The sequence below is a fragment of the Oreochromis niloticus genome, linkage group LG3, assembly GCF_001858045.2.
Source record: "Oreochromis niloticus isolate F11D_XX linkage group LG3, O_niloticus_UMD_NMBU, whole genome shotgun sequence".
NCBI lineage: Eukaryota > Metazoa > Chordata > Actinopteri > Cichliformes > Cichlidae > Oreochromis > Oreochromis niloticus.
Window position 1 is genome coordinate 24,864,181 of NC_031967.2, and position 18,654 is coordinate 24,882,834.

The following is an 18,654-nucleotide window of genomic DNA, read 5'->3' on the forward strand; positions in this document are numbered from 1 at the left end:
ATAGTTGATGTAGGTATGTCTGCAGCCATTTGGTTAATAAGGACGTATTCACTTTTGGAAATGTTAAGCTTGTATCCAGATAGGCGTCCAAAGGAGTCTAATACTGCCAAATGCGAGGGATATTTGATAAAGGATCATTAACATAGAGAAGCAAATCATCTGCATAAAGGGACACCTAATGTTTTATACCCCAGCTATCAATCCCTCCAAATCCTTCCACCATCTTTAAAGCTGCTGAGAGTGGTTCAATCGCTGATGCAAATAGTAACGGGGATAATGGGCACCTCTGTCTTGTTCCCTGAAAGAGTGAGAATGGAGTGAAGCTTTGATTATTTGTGCAGACAGAGGCACACGGAGAGGAGCAGAGGAGTTTGACCCATGAGACAAAATTATTATCAAAACCAAACTGTCTTAGGGAAAAGAGGAGATAGGCCCACTCTACCCTATCGAAGGCCTTCTCGGCATCAAGAGATATTTTGGCTTCTGAATGTTAGAAGATGTTGAAGAGAGGATGACACCGAGAAGTCTTCTTATGTTGGAATGTGAGCGTCTTCCCCTTATAAATCCCGTCTGATCCTCTGAAATAATTGAAGGCATGATCGATTCTAGTCGCCGAGCTAAAATGTTTGCGAGAATTTTTACATCCACTGGGAGGAGTGATATTGGTCAATAGGATGTGCAGTTCAATGGGTCCCAATGGGTTCAATGGGAGTGATATGTTTTAACAATATACAGGAACACATATGTGGAGTTCCAGATTACTTACAGATTTTTACTTAAATCTGACTCCCAATACTCCAAAGGACCTTCACAAATATACAAGTGATGAGTGTTAATAAATGTAATGTATAAAAAAACATTGTCTCACATGGTTGATTTCATCATTTCATCATTGTGTCAGACATAAAATCTTAGGCTGCTGACACAACACCTTTATTCTGAAAGTGCCATCATAAACAGATGACAAATTAAAGGAAAAGTGTGTCAGTGAGGTGTGTGTGCATCATGTGCCTCCAGAACAGCTTCAGTGTTTCTTGGCATTGATCGTAAAAGTATCTGAAAATCTGATCTAGGGATGAACAGCATTACTTTAGAAAAAAGCCACTTTTACTGACTCACAGTGACTTTTCCCTGATATAAATGGACCCTAACATGGCATCAAAGTCCCACAGCCCAACTACACCCTCAGGGTAGAGGTCAAAGGTCAGGATATACATGCTTGTCATGACGCCATTTACATAATTCTCATTCTGCACAAAAAAGCCTGAAGAACAGTTTGTTTTGATTTATTCAGATGCAGTTTAAGTGCTCCTAGTTTATATAGTTACACTTCAAACAGATTTACTCTATGAAGCACTCTTGCTGAATCCTCACCTGCTGGAGAAAAAGGACATTAGATTCATCTCCAAACCAGCACATGTGGGTATTAAATGAACTGAAAGAAGAAAAAAACATTAGAAAAATGGACAGTTAAACGTTTTTTTGTTTTTTTTTTGCAGGGGGTCAATAATGGTGGAGTGAGAGGACTTTAGAGTTTTTAAAGGAAACAGAAATTCTGCAGCGACTCTGAGGCTGAAAGACAAACAGTATTTGGAGTCTGCTGTTACCATTCCAGCTGTGTAGGTGGCAGTAATACAACTTTATACTGGTTCTCAGCCACTAATGAAAAAGAAGAAGTGAACTTTTTACAGCTCTTCACAGCTTACTGTTATTAGTGTATTTTTATGTCATTTGATCAGCAATAATTTAGTTTACTAACATGTTTGAAGTGTTATTAGTATTATTGATTATTGTAATTATTGCTGTTATTGGTGTAATGGCTTTAGGACCCAGGGGATCAAAGGGAGGGATCAAAAAGGAAGTAGAGGCAGGTGCTCTTCTTCTTCTCTCCTTTGTTCTGATGTGAGAATGTGGACTCTGGTTGTGGTTTTGGAAGATTTGGATTTACAAATATTTGGAGTGTGAACATATTATGCTGAGAAGATCTGGTTGCATTTAAGTGATCATGCTGTCCTTCAGCAGAGATTCAAGGTCTACACTGAATGTTTTTTAAGTTATATATTTAATTAGCTTTGAAATGTATTTGATGTTTATTGCATTCTGTTGTTGTTGTTGTTGTTGTTGTTGTTGTTGTTTTTCAGTAATGATTAAGAGGACATTAATGATGTTGCACAGCAAGCAAGCAGTTAGCTGAAGGTATTTGGCTGTAGTGTTTCACACTGTCAGGTATGCTAGGCTGCACATGTGATTGTATCACTGTTTTGTTGTCTCACTCTCTAGTTTGTTTTAGAGTAAGGGTCGTATTTTATTTTAAAACTGATTCTTTCTTTATTCGGTTTGTCTTCATGTCATCTGGGCCAGGTGCAATATTAGCCAAGTAATATGCAATCCCTGAGTGGGGACTAACAGATCATAGGAATCGGCCTTGCGTAAGTGTTTATGATGCACTGATTTGCTGTGTCTAGTATTTTGTTCTAATTTGTTTGCAGTGGTGCCAATTATTCCCTTTGGGAAACACTATAGTTAAAAAAAGAACCTGTGAGCTTCCTGCTGGTGAGTTATCAGGTGACATTGCTGGCATGTTGCACCATTAAAGGTACTGAGGGGTCATTGGTGGCCTTCCACTGTGATTTTATTGCAAATGCTTTTAATAATAAAACTGTACAAAGATTTGCTGATACAGACCTGCTGTCTCGATTATCCTGGACTTATAACTAACTGAAAGTTTGTATGACTACACTCATACAAACATCCTGCCAGTTAAAATATTATCCTATAGGATCAAGGCCTTAGTGTCTGTGTGTTTTTGATCACTACATTAGTGTATTTGTGTTATTTGATCAGCAATAATTCAGTTCATTAAAGTGTTTGAAATTAGCTGAATGACTGAATCACAGTTGAAAGGTTTTGTTTGTTGACCCTGAGTGTGATTATTGTGCTGCTGTTACAGCCCCATTTCTGTTTTACTTCTCAGCACTGCCATCATGTGTCTGAATACACTGTGCACAGTCAAACGTAATAACCTCAGTGAAAGATCTGATAACATTTAATGTCGTTGATCAGCAGGGCAGGCTGTTTTTGACCTGTTTGCATTTTGAATAAAACTCTTGAAATTCTTTGCAAATGGAAAATGTCATTTATTTGTGATGTCAAACTTTTAATGGTAAATGGCCTGTATTTGTATAGCGCTTTTACTAGTCCCGCCTAGGGACCCCAAAGCGCTTTACACACCCAGTCATCCACACATTCACACACTGGTGGAGGCAAGCTACAGTTGTAGCCACAGCTGCCCTGGGGCAGACTGACAGAAGCGAGGCTGCCATATTGCGCCATTGGCCCTTCTGGCCAACACCAGTAGGCGGTAGGTGAAGTGTCTTGCCCAAGGACACAACGACCGAGACTGAAAAGCACTGAAAGGAAAATCTAATAAATTCAGATCGGCAAAGAAATGCATTCATTATGTTTTATTCAAGAGGCAATATCAGAGAGTATTACAAAATTAAACTGCAAACGATAACGTCTTTACTCTTCTGACTGGCCTACATGTGTGTGAAAGACTGTTGGTGGTCACCATCTATTCTCCCACAGGCTTATTTTTATCCACTGACAGGCCTCATGGTTTCTGGTTGAGCCACCATGAACAGAGGAAATGCAGCCTGTGGTTTCAGCCTGAAGTCTTCAGTGTAGCAGATGTCGTGTTTCATGTTATCAGCTCACAGTAGAGAGTTAAGATAAGACTTTATTGATCCCACGGCAGAGAAATTTGTGCGTTACCAAAGCTCAGGTACAGACAGCAGAAGAATACAAAGGATAGAATATAAGAATATAAAGATTATAAAAAATATAAAGTCAGGAAATACAAAATAACTAAGATGATACACTATATACAACGGTAGCTGAGGTTCTATGTACACACATGCACAGTATGTGTTATGGATAGAGGGTTGTGGAAATATGCAAGTAATACATTTCAACTATTCTGCTGCTACTATTGCTATATAAGGGATAGATATCTATAAGTATCTATAAATATAGACATGTGCATGCAAGCACATTTAAAAATACACACACACACACACACACACACACATTGGAGCACAGTGGAAATTTGACCTGTCTGCATGACACATGTTTATATGATGAGCCTGTACTGGATTAACAGTGATAATTATCAATGCTACATTAAGTATCTCAACACTGTGTGAAAACAGACAAAAGTAGCATCACTGTGGTGATGACAGAGTATGTGGGCATCAAGAGAAGCTGTGAAAAGTTGTTCTCATGCTGAAAAGCAGAAAAGAGTCTCTGCATGAACATGCTGTAAATATTCATTTATCTATATAAAAGAGTCTCTCGCTAAAGAAAGAGATTATTTAGTAAATTCAACATCATCGTTCTTCACTGACAAAAAATCTGTAAATGAAACCATTATTTGCACCAAAGTTAATTTATTCAAAGCTAATAACTGAAAACAAAATTACATTTCTTCATATTTTTGCTCAGTGTTTAAGAAAGGTTTTATGTTCCACACACTGTGGGAAATACTGTGTTAATATTTGTGTGTGGTATAACTGTTAGTGATGACATAGCTGCAGGCTTTTCTCTACCATCTCTGCACTTAGAAAAAACAGTGACTTCATTTTTTCCATCTGCCTGCAGAACTAAACTGAGGAAGAACAATTAAAGCTAGATATGAGCTGCCTTCAGATCACATGCTTTAGCCCTGATAGCTGACAGCACAGGCAGATGATGAGGAGACTGTGAGACGTTAAACAGGCAGAATACAGAGCTCAGAGTTTTAAAAGATCAGCGTTCTGGTTTGTTGTTCTCAACGCTTCTTAAAACATGAGAAAATATTTACTGACCAATTTCTTCACTGAAGCCCTTCATTTCACTATAAACAACACCTTGGTGTGTAAATTGTGCTTTGATTGCTAATTTACTGTTTATAGTTATTAATGTGAAAAAGAAATGAAAAAGGATGACGAGTCGGTCCTTTTATGTGCAGGTAAATGAGGATGGAGAACAAGTGTGTCACCCTGAGCTGCCTGTACCAGCTGTGTGTGTGTGTGTGTGTTTTCCACACTTAAAGCTCTTTTTTGTAACAATTATATCTGGAGGTACAGAACAACTTTTACAACCACAAGCACGGTGCTCTTAAGATGAGGCGAATCTATGACACCATGAATATATCAAAATGCTGGCTGAGAAGATGACTCTCAGTCTGCAGAAGAAGAAAACTCCAGCAGGATCAAGATCCACAGGACACGACAACAAAGACAAAACTATGACCTGCAATGTGTCTCACTAAGCAACAGAGCACCTTTGTATATCACAGAGAAAGGTAGGAACACAAAACAGGAAGAAGCTTAAATGTTTGCAGTGGACAGGAAATGTGAACACGTCACACAACTGCCGTGGTCAAAGCTACAGGAGCTGTTTGAGGTTGGTGTAAAAGGAAGGAAGCACAGAGAGGTGATAGAAGGAGGAGCTGAATATAAACTCTGGTCTTATCTACATTAAGTGCAGCTTCTCTTTGTTCTGCATTTATTATTAATGCAAAGTCGAACACTTTGAGATTAGATGCAGATCAGCGTGCAGGGCTGGACGTGAGGATGGGGCACTCTTTGCTCTGTTTGCTGGGGTTATTCTGTGAGTACAATACACACCTTTACTGTTTGAATGGCAGCGATGAAGGAAAATGTTTCTCACTGGTGACAATTACAGTGTATCACTGCTTTAACCTGTTTACCTGACAGCTTCAACACAGCAGACTAGTGACTGTTTAAACTGTTGCATACATTACATTTACTGTTCACACTTTTTATACATTGTTTGAGTTTTAATGTTTTTTAAAGATTTCTTCATGTTTCCAGCCTGTTTGACAGCTGATTGAAACACATAAATTAGGTGATGAGTAATAACTGTGCAATCTGAAGATTTACCTTTAAAAAAACCTCATTTTATATATTTATTGTGATTTTGTCAGTTGTTTAATGTCTGATGATGTTTCATTCATTACTTTAGTGCTCAGTACAGTCATCCATGGAAACACTGAAGGTGAGAAATGTTTTTTCTTCCATTTATATCATACGTGTTGTTCTTAACTAGTATTTAGCTTCTCCTGTGTTGCTCTAAATGACGTCCTCTGTGTTATATTTTGTATCATAAACCAAACATTTCACCGAGATTATTGGTTAAAATGTTAATATAACCATGTTAAGTGAGTGAGCACTCAAACACACACCCACGATACAAACTGTATATTTGCTGAAGAGCTGTGGCTTCATACATGTGGATTTTTCTTTTCATGTTTATCTGATCTGAAAATATCAACAGTGTGTGTAGTGCAGATTATCTCACTGAGTTATGTTGTTGGCATGTATGCTGGATTATATAGTGGGATTTTTTTTTTGATTACCTCTTGGAGTTATAAAACACTGATGACAAATTAAAGGAAAATCTAATATCAAACATGGTAACCAAATGCTGCTCTGAGCTCAGCATAGAGTTTGTTACCTTCATCCCTCATTTGGTGTTTTGATTGGAAGCTGTCTAACACGTCACTCCAAAAGTCTGTGTAGATGTTCAGTGTGTTGAATTGTGTGGCTGCAACTCCAACTCCAAAAGATGACTCACATTATTTAAAATTTGCATCAAACATTCAGAGCAACAATTTTATACTTTTGATCTTTTTCTAAATGACAGAACTTGGAGTGAAGGCCACTGTGACAGCAGACAGATTAACCATACCAGCAGGGGGCAGTGTGACACTGACCTGTGATGTGGAGTACTCTGCTGACTTTGAATATTACTGGTTAAGGTATGCCCGTTTAAACTCTAATCAGAGCACCACAGTAGCAGGTGAATCAAACAGAGAACTTGTGACCTCTGAAGGCGGCATCTACTACTGCAGAGGATGTATAAAAGGGACAAATTCAATCACAGTAGAAAGTGACTCAGTCATCATTCAGGAAACTGGTGAGTTTAACATTTTAATCTGGATTAAAACAGTTTGGGTTCTTCAAAGTTTGAGAAAACTCTCTCTAAAAAACTGGTAATGTAAAAAGTGAATGATGTGACCTCATCTTTTCTCTACAACGAATAATTATTTTTAAATATGTGAAATCTCTTAATGCAGCGTTTGTGACCTTTAAATTGTCTCAGAAAATTTTGTTCTATGTTTTGTATTTAATTAGTGGATAAATCATTGAACCTAATACAGCTGATTAAAGTTATTGATCTGAACTGTGCAGAAAAGAAAACATCAAACTTCTTCATCCTGTAATGTGATGAAAGATGAGGAATTACACACACACACACACACACACACACACACACACAGACACACACACACACCTACACACACACACACTGTAGCATCTAGTGTTCTGCTTTATTTGTGATTTGTGTTTCAGCTTCATCTGTAATCTGTTTGTTTGTTTTAAATATTGAGTGAGATTATAAACCTGTCTTCAGACGAGTGTTAGTGTTTTTCTTTGATATGCCATCAAAAACATTTTCACTGTAGAACTGTGTGATAATATTTCAGCTAAAGGTGTGGAGGAAGAATTTCAAACAAAGTTACTCTGAATACAACAGATTCATAACGATGGAGAAGATCTGTGGTGAAATAAAATTAAAGGAGGATGTTTGGAGGAACAGAACAACTTAAACTACCACAAGTCAGAATGATGCTCTTAGGATGAGGCGAATCTATGGCACCATGAATAGTCCTGAATATGTTAAAACACCAGCGAGAGGGAAGTAAAACTCAACATAAGACACAAGAAACAAATGACCACCTAAATAAAATGTTACATTAAAATTACCACAATAAAACAGGAAGTGTAGATTAATAACTAAAGAGGGAAACAGACACAGTAATAAAGTTAACAAATGGGAACTGACACAGGAGGATGAGACAGGAAACACTGATGGAACAAATGAAACTCTGAGACTAAATTATAAGAAGAACTAAAGGCTCTAAAAATGCTCAAAAATAAATAGAGATCTTTAAAAAAAAACTGCAAACATGAACAAACAAAGAATTCAACCTCAAAAAACTCAGAAACACAAAGTCAGAACCAGGATCACGACACACTCCAGACTTATATCCTCTTTAGATTCATCAAATATTCTCACAATTGATGTTTTTATGGTAAAACTTGAAATTAGAAGCTCTCTAATATGTAACTCCACTAACTTTTAGTTGTGTTGTGATATTTTTTCACTTTAATTTACATCAAATGTTTTTTTGTTTTGTTTTTGTTTTTGTATTTCTTAATTACAGGACATGGAGTGAAGGTCACTGTAACAGCAGACAGCACAACCATACCAGCAGGGGGCAGTGTGACACTGACCTGTGATGTGAAGAACTCTGCTGACTTAAAATATGAGTGGGTCAGAGAAACCTCACCTGCAGTGAAGTCCACAGAAGCTGATGGATCAGATAAAGTGATCAAGATCTCTAAAGGAGGAAAATACCAATGCAGAGGATGGAGAACAGACAAAACTTCACTCATAGCACAAAGTGATCCAGTCACCATTCAGGAAACTGGTGAGTTTAAACATTTAATTTGAAAGTAATTTATGGACCTGTCAAGCATTTAATAAGGGCAAATAAAACTGTTGTAGTTTTGTCAAAATTTCAACAGCTGTCGAATTTCTCATAATAATAATAATAATAATAATAATAATAACAATAATAATAATAATAACAATAACATCTAATAGCTAATCAGTTAGAAATTTAATGTATGGTTCAGTGATTCGTAAACACGTTTTAATGTAAATAATAAAAAAAAAATCCTGTGATAAACTGATGGCATGAGCTGTAGCTGACCAATGAGAAACAGCTGGATTAATCAGCTAATAATGACATTGTTCAGGCAGAGGGATACAATAAATATATATGAGATTCTATAAGAAAGAAAAATATCTGAGAAAATATGTTAAAAACAAACATTACTGTGGTTAATCAGCCAACACTGATCAGCCAGACACACATTACAAGCTGAGGCAGGACCAAAGAAACGGGTGATGCATTAATGCAGCGTCCAAACACCTCCCATCCCCTGGAGGAGCAGCTGGCCCAACAATCAGGAGGTTTCTGGGGATCTGCTTTTAATTATAGAGCCAACAAGCAAACACGATATTAGCTATTACAATATTTATTCCTCATGACGAGGCACAAGCACTATTTATGGGGGTACCGGCAATCTAAGGTTGTGGGTTAGTACCAGTTTTCTTAAAGTTTTTCAGATTTGTTGCTCACTTTGCAAAAAGAGGGATTAGGGTAGCATGACCACACCTGAAGACGACCATGAAGAGTTAAGTGTCAGATGTTATGACCCACACTGTCAGTCAACCTGAGCCGACAGAGCAGGAGGGGTCCAGCAAACTGTATCAGCAGAAAAGGACAAAACTCACAGAAGGACCACAAAGAGGCCCCGGGGCCCATGATGATCACGTAATTATTAACGGGCCCAAGCAGGGATTAGTAAAGCGCTCTAAATACAGCCAGGTGTGTAAAGACTTTCATATCCTGAATGCAGACATTTTTATCTGTGACGGCCGAATAATAATAATAATAATAATAATAATAATGATAATAATAATAATAATAATAATAATAATAATAATAATAATAATAATAATAATAATAATAATAGTAATAATAATAGTAATAATAATGACTGACAGGTGTGTGGTTTGCTATTTTCAGGTATGTACTACAGATGTGAGCAGCACGTGTGTTTTCTGTATATTTTGCAGTTACTGGGTGATCAGACCTCTGTACTGGTGTTAGTGACTCAGTCCTGGTAGAAAACTGGTCACAGGTTTCACTGACTGCACACAGACACTCAGACATGGCAAAGCTCCTGATAAGCTAAGACATGGTCACAACCTGTGAAGCAATGAATTCTTTAAACATTTCATTGATACAATAATGGTGCAAATAATGTGTGAAATTCACATGTATAAATCACCAATCTTAGCCAAGGTAATGAAAGTTTTACTTTAACTTTCTTTCTGAAAATAATTCATATTTATTTACCGCATCCCTCCACCTGAACAATGTCATCATAAGGTGATAAACACAGCTATGTTTCAGGGGAGGGGCACCAGGTCAGGGCTTGGCCTTTCCTGTCAGTAGATTTAGAGTCAGTCAGGTGAAAACATCCAGTTTCCCACTCCGACATCTCCGTTCTGGGTATCAGGCTCCCAGCCTTCACCACTGCATGATTGTGATTTGGTATAAAATTATGTTCGTTTTATTATCCCCCATAAATGACCTGACAGGTGGGGCCATAAATGACTTTTTCATATAAATGATCATCACCTTGAGCTCCTTTCTGAAAATAAATATGGAAATAATAGTGAATGTTTTCATTAATGCAGTGTTTGCTCACCTTTCCTTGTTACTGGAAACCACTTCATCCTCTTTTATGTATTTGAATCAGTGGATAAATGCTTGAAATGAGTTCAGTTGTTTTAAAGTTATTGATCTGAACAGAAAGGTGAACATAAAACATTCATTTCAGATTTCTGCATCTGTTTTTGTTCTGTTAGGATTTCAAGCTGCAAACTTCTGACTCTTGTTAATCGAACTTTTTATAGAAAATATTTTTCTTTTCCATTTTCAATCAGCCAGCAGGAGGAGATTCAGCTACAGGGATGATCAAAATGTTCATTCCCTTTGTGTCCTAACTGAGAAATTTTACTGTGGAAAGTTTCCAACAGGATTGATGTGAAACTGCAGCACAGCTGGTCTCAGATATTCACTGGTGAGACAATCACTCTCAGATGTGAGATTCAGGGAGGTGAAGGAAAGGTGTGGAAATATGAATGGACAGCACCCAACACAAACAGCCCTCCAACATCCAGTGAATACAGGATCAGCAGAGTTTCAGTGTCCCACAGTGGAGACTACAGATGTCGGGGTAGCAGTGACTATCTCTTAACAGGATGGAGTGATGCCTTCACACTGACAGTTTCATGTAAGCTGCTCTACAATTCAAACTGAAGTTTTCTGTTTTCATTTCTACATCTGTTTAAACTCAACATCAAGAAACAATTCAGACCCTCCAAGAAACTCACTGTGCAAACAGACAAACAGCTGAGTGCACTGTGACTCTGAAATAACTCATTTAAAGGGGAATGAAAGGAGATGACAGTTTTAATGAATAAATAATAAATCAGGTGCATCTGTAGTGTAGTTTTCAAGTAAGACAGATCACCTGTGTCACAGAGCCACAGTGAGAGCAGAGAGGACAAACACAGCAGTGATACCAGCAGTTCTTCAGTCTGTCTTTCAGTGAGGAAACAAATACCAAGACACAGTTTATGAAATTTGGTGGAGCCAAAGAAAGAAGCCGTTTAATTTTACTGTGGATGCAGATTCGTTTTTAAAAACTCTGCTGACAAATGTTTTTACTAAAGAAAAGCTTTTATCACTCATGTTTAGATTTTCATCATGTTTCTTGCATTAAGGCTTTGTGTTTCCCTGCATGAATTAAACATCTCTTTATAAAAGTAGACCAGTGTTGCATTCTGGGAAACCCAGCAGAATTTGCAGCTCATGAGCATCATATGCTGCATTTTTATTCACCTTTATTCACCTTTATTCAGCTTTTTCACCTCATATAAGCTAAACCAAATCCTCCAACATGGCCTCATTTCATTTATCTTATTTTAATGTTGTAGCCAAATCACAAAGATAAAGATTGACATTAATGAACACTGATGTGGGTGAATAGGCTCGGTGTAAATATGATGCAACTCCCTTGAATTCCCACAGGAATAACAGACACCATTCAGTGTAGTGTCACTTTAGAGTATTAAAGGAAAATGCAGAGAGGACACAAAACATCTAAAAGTAATTTGTATGTCCAACATTTGTCTTTGAATAGATGAAGAATAAATCAGAGGGAATCTGTAGTGTAGTTTTGTATGAAGACAGTCTAATGTGTCACATGCAGGTAAATATTTTCTGTTTGGTGCTAGAAGCTAAATGACTGAGTGAATGTGTGAAGTTTGATCATTTCTATAACAAAGTTCTTCCTGAAGCAAGTGACAATCTGATGAACTTTTTGCTGTAAACTCCACAGCAAGTAAACCCAGAGCCACACTGACAGCACACAGTTCAATCATACCAGCAGGGGGCAGTGTGACACTGAGCTGCTCTGTGGAGGGCTCTGCTGGCTGGAAGTTTGACTGGTTCAGACGTGATTCAGTCTCTTCTAAAGCTCAGCTCATGAGAGGAAATGAAGCAAACAGAGTTATTAGTGTCTCACAAGGAGGTCTGTACCACTGCAGAGGAGGGAGAGGAGATCCAGTTTACTCCACAGAGGACAGCAGTGACGTCACAGTTAAAGAAACACGTGTTTAATTTTTTTTTTATTTCTGCCAAACTGAGAGATCATCATGTGACAATAACTTCAGCTAAAAACTTTGCCTTTGTTAACGCTGTGATGGTGGAAACTCTGGGTTTTCAGTTCCAGAAAGAGAGTTAACTAAAAAGTTGATTCAGGCCCCCAATCCATTGTGTCTTTAAGTTTTAAAGTTTCGAGTCATCCATTTGTTAATGCGAGTAAAACACAGAGATAGAGTTCAGTACATCACTGTCATTTAGCTATACATACGCAAACAGCTGTGTATAATCAATATAACTATGGTAACCAATGCTATGCTTTCTGATAAAGTTTCCAAGTGGCAGCATCTCAGAGGTTATTAAGCCTGATTTGCTCGTTCACCTAAAATCTATCATTTTAAGTTGTTTACATGGCATCATCTCAGTGTGTCCTGATGAAGCACTCCTGCAACTGCTGAGAGGCTGCCTCTGGCCTGGTTTTCACTGTCTTTGTGCTGATTGTAGCAATTTTACTAAGTGGGATATGTGCCCGGATCAAAACAGTTATCAGTGGTCAGACTGGCCCGAGGTGTGGTTTAACCCTGTAGCCTGTTGGAGGTTGATTTTTTTCGCTCACATTATTCTCATGTTTTAAACTGCAGAATTTTTATGTTTCTATTTGTCTCTAACTGGATATTTTTCTGTGAACAGTTCCCAGTAAGCCCACTGTGACCCTGCAGCCATCCTGGACTCAGATATACAGCGGTGAGACAGTCACTGTCAGATGTGAGATTCAGGGAGGTGAAGGAGCTCAGTGGACGTATGAATGGAGAGCAGCCAAGTTAAACACACCTCCAACATCCAATGAATACAGAATCATCAGAGCTACTGAGTCTGACAGTGGAGGATACAGCTGCCGGGGCAGAAGGGACTATTTCTTCTCAGAGTGGAGTGATATCATCACACTGACTGTATCATGTAAGTTGGAGATCTTTCATCTATAATAGTTTTAAAAAAAATGCTTCTTTTTGATACAACTTTGTAGCTGTCTTAGTGATGCTCAATAAATAGTTTTTGCTTTCAGTTGGCAAAGCTCTTAAACAGATACTTTTTTCATTTTTTTAATAAACGTAAATGTTTTGGTTTTTTTCCTTTTCTGATGTTGCTGCACACGTGGATTACAGAAACTTGCAGAAACTGTATTATGATGTAGTTAGTTCAGGTCTTACTCTCTAACGCCAAGGAGACACACAAGTTTGTAAATGTGATAACTAAAGAATGAAGCGACATGGATGGGAGTTTGAAATTGATACCATAGGTGGGTCTACTGGGAAGAATCCATTGTGTGATGTTTACATCTTCCCTTCTGGGAACGCTGGCATCCTCCCACAGTCAAAACAAGTTTTACAAGTACACAAATCCAGAAATGTTGATTTCCACTATTCTTCTCACCGTTAAAGAAAAACCTTAGAATTAGAAAGTGTTCATGTCTCTGCAGTAGAAGATATGCTTCTTCTAGAGTCTGATCAGTAAATTATTCCATACTTATATAACAATATAATATTTACTATCATTTCAACAAATATATCTCTAAAACAATGAATTAAATATTAAAGATTCACAGTGCAGCTTACACTGATATAAGAGCCTTGTGTGAGTCTGGCTGTGAGTGACACTCTGGTAAACCCATGATGGAATTGCAGGTGTAGAAACAGGAAATCCTTTGCTCTTTTCCAGAGAAATAGACAAATCAGAGTCTCACAGTAAGGTTTCTGCTGAGGAGGAAGATGAGAGTTTGCTACACAGAGTATAGTCAGTCAGTTTAGATTAACTTCTTTTTTAAAAAATTTGGGTTTAAAACACAATACAAGGTGAATTCATGTTTCTAAATTTCATTGAAGACCAAGAAGAAAGACATTTGTTTAACCTGTTTGACATTATGATGGTCATATGGGAAATTCTTGACTTGATTTATAAGTGGGAAACAAACAGCATGATAAAAGCTCCAAATCAAAATGAATACAGGATTAGATCTGCTTCATCATCCAACAGTGGAAACTATCGCTGTAAGGGCAGAATGAAAAGTTCACAGCATAAAACAACAGAGTGGAGTGATTCAGTCACACTGACAGTTTCTGACAGTAAGTAGAGTCATAGTTCATTTAACCTGGAAATAGAAACAGTTTGTAAAAATGTGTTTTTATTAGTACATGTTGAGATATTTGACATGTTTAGATAGTCTCACTCTTAAAGTTCATCATAAATATTTGTGAGTCAACATTTTAGTGACATTGAATTCAGAGTTAAGAGACGAAACATTGAGAGAAAATCTGTGTTGAACAGATAAACCCCGTCCTGTCCTCACTGTGTCTCCATCATGGCTGAGTCCTGGAGCCTCAGTAACTCTGAACTGTGAGGTTGAACATCCGTCTGCAGGATGGAGCTTCTACTGGTATAAAGCTGTTCCTGATCTATCAGAGAAATCCTCCAGTTATGAGCTGCTACCTGATGGCAGTGGGACTGCACAGGACTCCTACATCATTCATGGACAGACACACACAGCAGGATATGTGTGCAGAGCTGGAAGAGGAGACCCAGAGTATCACACTGATCACAGTCAACCAAAGTTTGTCTGGTCTGCAGGTGAGAGATTTTGTCTTTCCTCTCTTGTCATTTACCAGTGACAAGGATAAAATGAGATTTGAAGCCCATATTGGCAGATGACTGGTACTTTTATGTTTTCTAATGAGGTATTTCCTAATTATAACCTCTTCTCCACCATGGAAACATGGGGGGGCAGATTACACATGAGAGAGTAAAATGAGGAGATTATTTTGAAAAGAAGAGGACACAGACAGGCCCAAAGAAACAAACATCCACTCATCTGTTGACTTCCTTAACTATAATTCAGGGTTGTGGGGAACACTGAGTCTATCCCAGCTGTCTTGAATGCTTGGAAAGAAGGAAACAGTTACCTTCTTTTCAAGTGTTCATGACTACGATGACCTGTGAACGACTGAGAACCCACAGACGTATCTCAGCTGTCACAGGGTGGTGAGAAATGGGGCCCAAGAAATGAACAACAAACTAAAAAAGAAGAAAAAGACTGAGTCAGAGAGGAAAAGAAAATACTGGTAGAAAAGAGGATAAATAGATGAACACACAGACTGAGTGTTAACGTGTGACAAGAAATAAAGATTTGGAGACATGCAGAAGTTTAGTAGAAGGTTTACAATATTCACTTTTTCAGATGTTCATTCAGCAGCGTCTCTCACAGTGAGTCCTGACAGAGTGCAACACTTCACCTCTGACTCTGTCTCACTGACCTGTGAGGGAAACTTCACTGAGTGGAGAGTGAGGAAGTTCTCTGAGGACGGCTTCCTGTCTCACTGTTGTGACTGCCAGAAACTGCGTGGATCCTCTTATAAGATCCACAGCTTACAGGAGGGTGTTACAGTGTACTGGTGTGAGTCTGACTCTGGAGAGTTCAGTAATGGAGTCAAACTCACTGTGCAAGGTATTCATTAGTTTTTTTTCTAAATTTAAATTCTTCACAAATCCAATTGCTTCAACACAAATTTTAAACATTTCATGCTGTCTGTTAGAGACACCACTCAGCAGGTTGTAACAACTGACTCTCTCATTGGTTTCTTTCATTATTAATTTATATATTTATTATTTCTCTTGGATTTTTAAACAAACAAACACACACACACACACACGCACATATATATATATATATGTTTGTTGTTACTTATATATATGTTATTTAATATTTCAGGTTTTGTTTTATGATTTGTGTTTTTTATCATTATTAATTTTGATATTTACAATCAAATATTTTTAATCTTTGATGTGAGTTCAATTTACACACACTAAATAGACTTAATTCAGAGTTTGTGCTGGCATTGTGATCATGTGATCTGTTCAGCTTTATTTTGTTTCTGGCTCTGACCTAAAGTTTTCTCATTTCAGGTTTTGGATGTGAAAGAAGTTCATTTATTGTTCCGTTCATCATCGGACTTGTTAGTGGAATTATTGTCATGCTGCTGCTGATGTGTTGCTACAGAAAGTTAAAGAGTGAGAGATTTTCTGATCGACTTGAATTTTTTTTTTTTTTTTTTTGTAATGCTGTGACACTTTTAAACAAACTGATGTAATAATGTTTGTGTTTTTACAGAACCCTGTTGTAACAGGTTGGTGCAGCAGTTTAGTTTCATTTTAAACACAACAATAACTTTGAATTATTCCTCATTAAATTTACATTATTTGTTAAATGTTTCAGTCTCACTCAGTCTCAGAGCACCAATCAAAGCTCTGCTTCACAACAAACAGCCAATCAGAGTGAAACTCAGGTTTACTCCTCTCTTCTTCATGGTGAGCCCAGAAATTATTACTTTTCTCTTTATTACAGTTTTTAACATTCAGTTTGTTATGAAGAAAAAAAAACCTTTTATTAGAAAAAAACAAAAATAAATCATTATATTTAACTTCTTTTATAACTTCTATTTTCAATGACTTGTAGGTGATCTTTCAGTCTATGAATCAATCAGAGGCTCTGGAAACACTGGAAGTGGTACAAACAGTATAAACTTTGATAATAACAGAGCTGTAAGAAATGTAAATATTTATTCTGACTGATCAAACTTCATTATTTCAGCAGATGAATACAACAACGTCACATCTGGATTTCAGCTTGAAGGTCTTGATAAGAGGAGTGAGTACAACAAACATGAAATGTAATAATTGGTCGATTGTTTTTGTAACTTGTGTAATTTTAGAGGAAGACAGTCTCCATGTTATTAAATACAATAATCCATCATCACAACAGGCAGACATGATGGCACAGAGGAGAGCTCTGACTACAATAATGTGAATCCTGAATCAGCCTCAGGTACAAATGTGAACTCTACAGACACTGAATCATTAGTAATCAGATTACATGTGCAGTAAATGTGTGACATCATTGTTGAAGTTTCAGAGTTTTGTGGAGCTGATGAGCTGAATCACGACTGGTTTTAGTTATGTTGTGTTTCTGTTGTGGTGTCTGAATAAAATAATGAGCCTCTTAAATTTCAAACACATGCAGCTAAAATGTGAGAAAGTGTAAGTTTCCCTGATGAGATCAGTTCTGTGTGATTAAAGAATGAAAGTGTAAAAGGTCAGAAAGCATCATCACATCTTTGGCACCATTATTTCTTTGTTTTTCACTTTTGAAGTCGTATTTGTTCTGATTTTGTTTCAGGTCCATAAAAAGATTATTTCAACAAAACTCAAGACTCACGAACAACGTCAGCAACAAAATCCAACTCAGAACATTTTGACAACGTTTAGAGAACTGCCAGCATCCAGATCAACAGCAGTTATATTAAACAATGACATGCTCTTGGTTTAATGTCAGAAGACTGATAATATGGTTAATCTTTGTATTAAAATCTTATTGTGTTTATTTCTGTTGTAATAAGTGGAGGTTGGATGGTGTCGGACATTGTTTCCATCAAGACACAATTTCATGATTTGGTTATATAAGTTTGATTTAGTCTCTTATTTAAAAAAAAATCTCTTTAAGATGTTCACTCACTTCCTCCTGAATTTTACCTGCGATCTTTAAAGCTTACTGTATGGAGAAGTTTTTATTGCATAGTTTTCATATCAGTAACAAAAAATAAGAAGAATTATGTTAATATACATTACTTGTTGCCAAATTGTGATGCATAAAAACTGTATAGTCAACGTTCAGATTGTACAATGTGATTCATGTCACAGAGAAACAGATAAAAATCTGTGTTTGATCAAAATTTGTTGTTTTCTGTAGGTGATGTTTGTGTCTTTTATGCTGTGAACAGTTTGATGTGTGTAAAAAAAAAAGTGTTTTTTTTTTTAAAAATTGTCAAAATTATATCACAACACTTCTTTATTCCTCTGAGTGACCTGTGATGCTTATGTGTATAAAAAATGTCTTTTCTAACTGTCTGCTTTATCCTATTTATTAATCAGCTGAAAATGACTTGTGATTTCTGCCTGAGCTCCCAGAAAAGAGGAAATGCAGCCTGTGGTTGAAAAAAAAATGTTTTTTTCAGTAAATGACTTGTTTTAGCAAAGAGGCAACAAGAAATGCAATAACAGCACAGTGGTGTTCCCTTGACTGGTGGGGTGGCTGTAGCTCAGGTGGTAGAGCAGGTCATCTACTGATCGGAAGGTTGGTGGTTCGATTCCTGGCTTCTCCTAGTCTGCATGCCAAACATCCTTGGGCAAGATATTAACCCCAAATTGTCCTCCGATGCATCCATCGGAGTATG

The 18,654-nt window shown here is 37.2% G+C and overlaps 1 protein-coding gene and 1 long non-coding RNA gene across 2 annotated transcripts in view; one reads left to right on the top strand and one right to left on the bottom strand.

Moving 5' to 3' along the window:
• Positions 1-10,890, bottom strand: part of LOC112846271 (uncharacterized) — a 20,864-nt gene extending 9,974 nt beyond the window's left edge. Inside the window, exons 1-2 of the long non-coding RNA XR_003219170.1 lie at positions 10,858-10,890; positions 2,751-2,753 (exon numbers count right to left, since the gene is read on the bottom strand). This is a non-coding gene — a long non-coding RNA (uncharacterized LOC112846271). The remainder of the gene's footprint in view (positions 1-2,750; positions 2,754-10,857) is intronic.
• LOC109194482 (B-cell receptor CD22) overlaps positions 1-18,654 on the top strand; it is a 477,380-nt gene that overhangs the window by 218,942 nt on the left and 239,784 nt on the right. The gene's annotated exons all lie outside the window — the stretch shown is intronic.